Genomic DNA, 10,443 nt, shown 5'->3' on the forward strand with positions numbered 1-10,443 from the left:
AGAGATAGGGCTTTAGCACAATTTTGGATCTAGGAAGAGCTGATAATGATGGTATTTGTTCTGCTTATTATGTGCCAAGCACTATTCTAAGTGCTGATGTGGGGAAGGAGGTGAGATCCAAGCCAGGAGAACAGCATGAGGGAGGGGATGGGGGAGAGAGAATTGGGTGAGTTACAGTATTCTTAAGTGATCAATAAATGCAATTGATTGATTCCCTTACTAAATAGCAGTAGAAGTAGGGGAAGCAGTATACCCTAGGGGATAAAGACATGGGCCTAGGAGCCAGAGGCCCCCTCTCAGGACCGCACCTGGAGAGTTTCCAGTACTCTACCAGTCTCGACTACCGGAGGGAGAGTCAAGCAGAGAAATACCCATTCCATTCCTAGCTTGGGCAGTGGCTAACAAGTGGAAGGTAATCTGCTACAAGTCAAAACTCACCTGTGCTAGGCAGCAGCGTCAAGGGAGAGGGTTCAGGGTGGAGGCTCAAGTTTACCATGCATAAGGCAATGGTAAACCACTCCGGTGATTTTAACCAAGAAAACTCTATGGGTACACTTCCAGAACAATTGCAGATGGAGAATGGGGCATTCTGGGAGAGATATGTCCTTGGAATTGCTAGGGGTCAGGGACAACTCGACCTCATAAGACAAGACAAGGGACCAGAAGACCTAGGTTATATTCCTGGCTCCTCCACTTTCATGCTGTGTGACCTTGGGCAAGTCACTTAACTTCTCTGTGCCTCAGTTTCCTCAGCTGCAAAATGGGAAGTAGATACCTGTTTCTCCCTCCTACTCAGACTGTGAGCCTCATGTGGGTCAGGGACTGAGTGCCATCTCATTAACTTACACATACCCCAGTGGTTAGAACAGTGTTTGACATATAGCAAGTGCTTAAATACTATAGAAAAAAACCTGCTCTCCCTGTTGACTGCAGCCTCCATGTGGAACAGGGACAGTGTCCCACTTCATTAGCTTGTATCTATCCCAGCACTTAGGATAAATACAATACCATTAAAAATAAATACCATTAAAAAAAAGTATGAGGTACTAGAGGGGGTAAAAAAGTGGAGAGACTAGTACAAATAGAAGGCTTCCACACATACTCCTCCTCTTGGCAGTGAATTGGTGGGGATTACATCTATAGGATGGCATAGTGGAGAGAGCACATGCCTGGGACTCTGAAGAGCTTGTGTTCTAATCCCGGTTCTGCCATCTGTCTGCTTTGTGACCTTGGGCAAGTCACTTCACTTCTTTGGGTCTCAGTTACCTCATCTGTAAAATGGGGATTGAGACTGTGAGCCCCACATGGGGCAGGTACTGGGTCCAACCTAATTTTCCTGTATCCATTCAGTGCTTAGTACAGTGTCTGGCACATAGTAAGCATTTAACAAATACCATAATTATAATTATTACAGCCCATGCCATTTTTCCACACCTTCTCTGGGACTTTTTTGAAGGGAGTGAATATACAATTGTCCTTCTTATTCACTGAAGATGCCCCAGAAGGGGAAATTCACCTATTATGTGTGTGTCTATATGTGAGTGAAAAAGCCAGTCAATCCCAAGAGACCCACTGTCCCGGCTACACTGAGGCCACAAAAGACTGTTCCTTGTTGTGCTGTCATGTTCAACGCTTGCAGAACCAGAAGCTGTTTTCTGTTTCGCTTCCTTCTCTGATACTTTTGAAGCTTCTGCACAAGGCTTTTCTTCAAAGCAGTCCTCCATTCAGGTTTAACTTCATTCATTCTGTTCTATTTATTGAGCACTTACCTCAGGAACCGACTCCCAATTTTCATCCAGAATGCAACATTTTCTGAGACTTTGTTTTACCACCTCCTTCAAATGCTTCCTTTGCCCTCATTTCTTTCCCAATTTCAGATCTCCTTACAAAAGCTGCATTATTGGTCTGTACCTGAAATGAGTAAGGGCAAGCTCTCCTGAACCTTCTCATTACATTTGACTGCCTACAGAGCACCAACTCTATGCTTATTACCAGCCTCCCATATACACACACAAAGAGTCTTCAAAATAGAGCTGAAGTACCCCCTCCCCCTGCCCCTTAAAAGGGAAACTATCCAAACAACCAATGAATTGTACAGACTCTTTACCCTACTCACCTATAAGACTAGGTCAGAGTGAATGTGGGAAAAATAAACAGCCTGTAACCATAAACAAAGTATACCTTACAACTTGTGAAGCAGTGTGGTCTAGTGAAAAGAGCACAGGCCTGGGATTCAGAGGAACAGGGTTCCAATCTCAGCTCCACCACATAATAATTGTGGTATTTTTAAAGTACTCATTCCGTGCCAGTCACTGTTCTAAGCACTGGGGTAGATACAAGATAATCAGGTTGAGCACAGTTCCTGTCCCACCTAGCGTTCAGAGTCTTAATCCCCTATTTACAGATGGGTTAACTGAGGCACAGAGAAGTGAAGTGGCTTGCCCAGAGTCACACAGCAGACAAGTAGCAGAGCTGGGAAGGTCCTTCTGACTCCTGGGCCCAGGCTCTATGCAGTAGGCCACACTGCATCACTTGTCCACTGTGTGACTTTGGGCATGTCACCTAAATTCTCTGTGCCTCCGTTACCTCATCTGTAAAATAATGATAATAATAATGATGGTATTTGTTTATATGTGGCAGGCACTGTAGTAAGATAATAATAATAATAATAATAGCATTTGTTAAGTGCTTACTATGTGCAGAGCACTGTTCTAAGCGCTGGGGAGGTTACAAGGTGATCAGGTTGTCCCACGGGGGGCTCACACTCTTAATCCCCATTTTACAGATGAGGTAACTGAGGCACAGAGAAGTTAAGTGACTTGCCCAAAGTCACACAGCTGGCAATTGGTGGAGCCGGGATTTGAACTCATAACCTCTGACTCCAAAGTCCGTGTTCTTTCCACTGAGCCATGCTGCTCTGATCTGGGGTGGATACAAGCAAATCAAGTTGGACTCAGTCTCAATCCTCATTTTTCACATGAGGTAACTGAGGCCCAGAGAATTGAAATGACTTGCCCACGGTCACATAGCAGACAAGTGGCGGAGCAGGGATTAGAACTCATGACCTTCTGACTCTCAGGCCTGTGCTCTTTCACTACATCACGCTGCTTAAGACTGGGCGTCCTACGTGGGACAAGGGCTGTGTCCAGTCTGATTAGACTGAATTGACCCCAGCTCTTAGTACAGGGCTTGGCACATAGTAAGCACTTAAATAGCATTAAAAAAAAATGTCCCCTTGTGCCCAGCTGTCCTTGCCAGGTGTTTGGGCCTTTAAATCCTTGAACACAATAGGTGGATATGACTTTCAAATAGCCTCACTATCAGGACTGAAGGTAATTATCCTTTTCTCTCATGAGGAAGACCTAGATTGACCTTAGTACCCTTTAAATCATTCTCTGTCCAGGCCTGAGAGGATGGGGGCAAGTGATTAGGTCTAAATTGCCTTCAGGCCATTAAAGTGAAGCAGGAATACTAAGCAAACAGGAAAACAGGCTTCGCTATTTGTTTGAACAGGAATGAAAGCTAGTAACTCAGGATCCAAAGGCTCTTCAACACAGCAGGTGGCCTACCTAGCTCCTCTATTCTCTAGCATTTAAAAGCTGTGTCTTAGTTTATGGCATTATCAGATACTGTAATACAGAAACTAAGTTGTTCTGGCAAGAGCTGTGAGACCAAAAATCCAGTTAGTCAGAATTTTTCTCCTTAGGCATGAAGTGGGGAAAAAGGCAAAGTAATTCAGGGAAGAGAGTCTATGTCGCTTCCTCTCCAATCTTCATTCTGCAAGATGTGCCTGAAGTAATATTAGGTGTCCTTACCTAGGAAGTTTAGAGACCAGGTCCTCATATCCTTCAAAACTTTTTTTAAATGGTATTTGTTAAGCACTTACTATGTGCCAGGCACTGTACTGAGTGGTGGGGTAGATTTAAGCTAATCAGGTTGGACACATTCCATGTCCACAATCTTAATCCCCATTTTACAGATGAGGGAAATGAAACAGTTAAGTGACATACTCAAGGTCACACTGCAGACAAAGAAGAGTCAACATTAGAAGCCAGGTCCTTCTGACTCCCAGCCCTGTGCTCTACCCATTAGGCTATGCTGTTTCTCTTCTGCCTCTATTCAATTATCCTCTCCTCATTGCCATCAACAAATCTGGATTGAGCATCCAGTGGGCCCAGTCTTTACTGAGCCCTACAGGAACTTCATAAGATATCTTTCATTCATTCATTCAATCAATCATATTGAGCGCTTACTGTGCGCAGAGCACTATACTAAGCGCTTGGGAAGTACAAGTTGGCAACATATAGAGACGGTCCCTACCCAACAGTGGGCTCACAGTTTAGAAGGGGGAGACAGAGAACAAAGCTTAACATATTAACAAAATAAAATAAATAGAATATGTACAAGTAAAATAAATAGAGTAATACATAAAAACATAAGCTCTTAGAGGCTCTTTCCTCTAAGAGCCTACCTTCTACTCACATCTAGAAAGACCTTCACTTATTAAGCCAGAAACCAAACTCCTTGAATTAAGTCTGTTCTCAGTTCTTACTCCAGTTAATCAATCAATAAATTGATAGATCTATTGTGCATCTACAGTACTAAACACTTGGGAAAACGCAATAGAGGTTGAAGATCTGATGATCTATGGGGATGGAAAGAATGATCTAGACGTTTTCTGAAATGCACTGACTTTCTGCATTTTCAGAAACCTCCCAGATTCATAGTCTAGATCTCTAAAGCATGGCTTAGTGGATAGAGCATGGGCCCGGAAGTCAGAAGGTGATGGTTTCTAACCCCAGCTCTGCCACTTGTCTGCTGTGTGACCTTGGGCAAGTCACTTCACTTCTCTGGGCCTCAGTTACCTTATCTGTAAAATGGGGATTAAGACTGTAAACCCCATGTGGGGCAACTTGACTACCTTGTATCTACTCCAGCACTTAGAACAGTGCCTGGCACATAGTAAATGCTTAACAAATACGATAATTATTATTATTATCAATATTGTTATGTAAAACATTCAAGCAGTTCATTGCCTCTGCTTTGACAGAGTCCAGCACCATGAATTCTTGGCAAATTCCAAACCAGCTGCTTCCCCAAAGAGGTACTTGATTGATTATTCTGGGCATCTTGCAGCTGGAAAATCTGAGCTATGTCACTCCATCATTAATGCAGAATACTGTCCCTCCCTGGGTTTGAGACTTGGATACCCTTTAGGTTTCTAGCCTACAGAACAATGTTTCCACCTCAGTGTCCACAGGCAACAGTGGGTTCTACAAAATGAGGCCCAGGTACTAGCAACTTCTATGTCTAAGCTAAGCCATGACACTACATGGGAAGGTATAAGATTGCTCAAAAATACTGATGAGGGCCAAAGCTGAAGGAGGGGGAGAGCAAAGACCAGAGGGCCTCTTTCCCTCTCTCCACTTGGGGATTTGCTTTCCTTGTTTACCTAGAGGAGCACTTATACACTTTTCACCTTTCCCATTGCTATCCTGCAGAGAAGAGACCTGAAGTTCAGAAAAATGAGAATTAAAAGATGTGATCATTTTACTTTTCATTCTCAGGGAGCTTTCCAGATAATGCCCTGTTTACCTTTACAAGGTATGTGTGGGAATTCAGAGCCACAGAAGATTTAACTAAGGGTCCAAGTTCAGAGCGAGTCAGAGTGGAGATATATCTTCCAACTCCGGGGATATATCTCAAAACCAGATGACATAACCCTGAAGGTTACTTAAAATGTCTCCTAGGAATTATCATGCATGTGCTTGCCTAACAGGTGAAATGGCATTTCAAATATTTTGTTCAAGGCAGAGACCTGAAAACAGGCCACGTGATACTTTTCCAGTGCTTGGAAAGTAAGTTTCATCACTTCACCTAATGATCATTAAAGCATCAGAAAGTGAATCCTGGGGGCAATGAGTAGTTTAAATGAAGACAACTAAGAATTCAGGGCACCAGTGTTCATTTAATTCAGACACTGGAGCTCAGGGGACTACTTCACTTTGCAAAACAGGATTCTTCATGATTGAAATGAAAATGGGTCCAACAATCACAAAATAATGGCTAAAAGTAATGAAATCCCTCTCAGAGCATGAAAAGTGCCTCTTGCTGTTTGGGACAAATTGTAAGCTAAACTTACAAGCTTGGATATCACAGGAGAAGAACGGCAGGAATTGAAAATATTATTCAGCAGAGAAAAACGGGAAATGTCTACATAAAGAACCTGGAGACTGAAAAGAACTAAAAGTCTCATTCCTGAGTGATACTGAGTCATGTATTTGGTAAAGAGTGAAAAGTTCTTTTAATGCAGTGTAGTCTATAGTATGGTAACTGCTATTTATGTATTAGTAGTAAAAGCTACTTCAGTGCTAAGAGGGAAGATGTGAAAAAGTCAATACTTCAAGGCATCTTCTTCACTTGGGAGCGGGTCAGTAGAATATGAATGAGATTACAGTCTCTAGCCAGAGGTAGAAGTTCAGTTTTCCTTATAAGAAAGATCTGGGGGAAAAGGTGACATCTAGTGCAGCAAACTTAACTACTCTGGAAGTTGTGACTGGGAATATCAGCAGGTGAATGAAGACAAATAATAATACTTTTGCATTAATTTATACCCATCCTCAACCCACAGCCCCACAGATGTACAAACCTGTAATTTGTTTAATTATATTAGTTTCTGTTTCCCCCTCTAGATTGTGGAAGTTCCTTGTGGGCAGATAACATAGCTACCACTCTGTTCTGTCATAATTATTATTATTATTGCACTGTCTCAAGTGCTTAGTACAATGCTCTGCACACAGTAAGTGCCCAAAAATATCATTGACTGATTAGATACTGTATATTTGTATATACCACCCTCTCTACTGAACTCAATTCACTCATTCCACCATCCCTTCATCAATCTTGTACCACTATACCACCGCCCTGGTTCACTTCCACAGTCCACCTCTTTTGCTCTTGTGCATCAGCTGCAGAGCACTGCGGGCAGGAATCTAAATGTCAGGCTGATTTTGTCCACTTCAAGTTCATCCTTGCATGCTTTAACTCTGCCTGGAAAAATTATTTCCCCACCCTTATTGACACCCAGGTCCATAACCCTCACCAACTGTTCCAGACACTTAACTCCCTCCTCAGGCCCACTGCCCTGCAGCCTCTCCCATCCCTTGCCCCAGTGACCTGGTCACTTAATTTATTAAGAAAGTTGACACTATCAGGCGTGAGCACCCTAAAATTGCCTCTGCACCTCCTCAGTTCTTCTCTCTTCCAGCTCTCTCTTCAACTCTCCCATCTTTCCCAGCAGTATCTCTAGTATCTGTCTTTTCTCAAAATCCACCTCTTCTGCCTGAGCATCTAACCCCATTCCTTTGTACCATATCCAAACTCTTGCCTGCTTCCCTTCTTCCCTCCCTGACAGTCATCTTCATCTGTTCACTCTCCAATGGCTTCTTCCTCACTGTTTTCAAACATGCCCATGGCTCCCCTATCCTTAAAAAAAAAGCCTCCTTGATCCCATGATTCCCTCCAGTTATCACCCTATCTCTCTCTTACCATACTTCTCCAAATTCCTTGAGAGAGTTGCCTACACCTGATGTCTCAAATTCCTCTCCTCCAATTCTCTCCTTGGCCCCCTCCAATCTGGCTTCCATCTCCTTCACTCCACCGAAACCACCCTCTCAAAGGTCACAAATAATCTCCTTCCTGCCAAATCGAACATCCTAATCTTTGTCTTCTCATCTGCCTTCAACACTGATGACAACCCCCTTCTGTTGAAGACATTATCCAACCTTGGATCACTGATACAGTCCTCATCTCTCTGGCTGTTCATTCTCAGTCTCCCTCATGGGCTTCTCTCTGCTTCTCATGCCCTAACTGTAGGGGTTCCTTAGTGTTCAGTTCTGGGTCCCCTTCTATTCTCCATCTACACCCATTCCTTTGGAGAATTCATTTGCTCCCATGGCTTTAACTACTGCCTCTCTGTGGATGATCCCAAATCTACAGCTCCAGCCCTGATCTCTCTCCCTCTCTCCAGTTTCACATTTCCTCTTACCTTCTTGTTTGTCCCAAGGTGACCCTGGGGTACCGGCCATCTCAAGGCCAAATGCTATCTCATGACCACCTGAGCCAGCAGGCGGAACTCCCCCACACCAAAGCTGCTGGATTGACAACCCAAGCTGGGAATAAAGAAGGTGTCCCTCACACCTGTGCCAATCAAATTAGGTATGGAGGAGGGGGGTAGGGCAGAGATTGGATAAACTGAGGCCAGAAGCTGGAATGGCCAAGGAGCACAGGTGATAAATACCTGTCACTTCTGACCTTCTAGTGGCAGAACACTGAGATGTGCAGCAGCAGCAGCGGTCCACATGTCTTTCTCCGCCCAGAAGACCAGATGCCCACTGAAACCAGAACCAACACACTGAGAGAAGGGCTGCGGGACAGGTGAGTGTCTCGCTGAACGTTCATGGGTGGGACCCAGGTGCCCTGCTGCAGATGGATAACGGAAGTGGATTCCCCCCATGTAGGGAGAGCACATGGTGAGAGCTAGCCACCCGCCATGTGCGAGGGTAATGTAATGGATTCTTTCCGAGTGGGAAAGCATGTGAACTCTTCCCAAGTGGGAAGTACACATGGGTGAGAGCTAGCCGCCTCACTCATGTGCGATTAACCTATGAGTGTGTTCCTCCCATTAGGGAAGCTCTAATATTATGAATTAAATTACATTCCTCCCAAAAGGGAAGTTCAATTCATTGCGCCTAAACAATTAAATAATTCAATTAACCTCGTGGAATAAATTTTATATAAAACTCAGGCTTTCCATCCCCGGCCTGCCTCTCTCTCTCTCTCTCTCACCATGCCAATTACCGAATGAACCTGTGCCTGAGCAACAGGTGACAACGTTCTCCAGTCATCTCAAGTTTAGCATGTCCAAAACAGAACTCTTTATTCCCCACTCAAACCCTGTTCTTCCCTTACTTTCCCATCACTGTATATGGCACTACCATCCTTTCTTTTTCACAAGTCCATAACATTGGCATTATCCTTCTTGAGTCCTCTCTCTCTCCTCAATCCATCACTAAATCCCATTGGTTCCACCTTCACAACATCACTAAAATCTGCCCTTTCCTCTCCATTCAAACTGCTGCCACTTTAATCCATTCACTCATCCTTTCTCACCTACTTTACTGCATTACCCTCCTTGCTGACCTCCCAGCTTCCTGTCTCTCCCCACTCCAGTAATACTTCACTCTGCTGCCCAGATCATTTTTCTATAAAAATGTACAGGACATATCATCCCTCTCCTCAAAATACTCCAATGGTTGCCCATCCACCTCCACAAACAAAAACTCCCTCACTATTGGCTTTAAAGCTTTGAATCACCTTGCCCTTTTCTGCCTCACTTCACTACTCTCTTACGACCCAGCCTGCACACTTTGCTCATCTACTGCGAACCTTGTCACTGTGCCTCAATCTCATCTATCTCACCTCTGACCCCTCGCCCATGTCCTGCCCCAGGTTTGGAATGCCCTCCCTCCTCAAATCTGACAGACAATTACTCTCCCCATGTTCAAAGTCTTATTGAACACATATCTCCCCCAAAGAGCCTTCCCTGACTAAGCTCCCCCTTTCCTCTTCTCCCACTTCCGAGTCATCCTGACTTGCTCCCTTTGTTCTCCCCCCCCTCCCACCCCCACAGCATTTATACGTACAGATCTGTAATTTATTTATATTAATGTCTGTCTCACTTCCTCTATCAATCAATCAATCAATCGTATTTATTGAGCGCTTACTATGTGCAGAGCACTGTACTAAGCGCTTGGGAAGTACAAATTGGCATCACATAGAGACAGTCCCTACCCAACAGTGGGCTCACAGTCTAAAAGGGGGAGACAGAGAACAGAACCAAACATACCAACAAAATAAAATAAGTAGGATAGAAATGTACAAGTAAAATAAATAAATAAATAGATAAATAGAGTAATAAATATGTACAACCATATACACATATATACAGGTGTATATATGTATATATATATATATATATGTATATATACAGTCCTCTAGACTGTAAGCTCACTGTGTGTAGGAAATATGTCTGTTTATTGTTTTACTGTACTCTCCCAAGCACTCAGTACAATGCTCTGCATACGGTAAGTGCTCAATAAATGCGATTGAATGACCATAAATGTATATGTATACATTGTAGTGTGTGTGTGTGTGTGTGTGTGTGTGCGCGCGTGTGTGTGTGTGTTTGTGTAAATGTTTTTATGCCTCACCTCCATTTTAGTGTAAGCTCCCTGTGGGCAGGCATTGGGTTTTACTTTCCTAAGCACTTTATACCTATTTGTCCCACTGTTACAACATGTCCAAAATGGAACTCCTCCTCTTCCCTCCCAAGTCCTCTTGTCCACCTAACATTCCCATCAGCTGACATCATCATCCTTCACA

At 43.7% G+C, this 10,443-nt stretch overlaps 1 non-coding gene across 1 annotated transcript; it reads left to right on the forward strand.

Moving 5' to 3' along the window:
* The first annotated feature begins 290 nt into the window (after window positions 1-290).
* On the forward strand, window positions 291-428 carry LOC119937102. Its single transcript, XR_005453923.1, has one exon. It is a non-coding gene; the product is annotated as a small nucleolar RNA SNORA7 (small nucleolar RNA).
* The last annotated feature ends 10,015 nt before the right edge of the window (window positions 429-10,443 follow it).

The sequence above is a fragment of the Tachyglossus aculeatus genome, chromosome 1 (genome assembly GCF_015852505.1).
Source record: "Tachyglossus aculeatus isolate mTacAcu1 chromosome 1, mTacAcu1.pri, whole genome shotgun sequence".
Classification (NCBI taxonomy): Eukaryota; Metazoa; Chordata; class Mammalia; order Monotremata; family Tachyglossidae; genus Tachyglossus; species Tachyglossus aculeatus.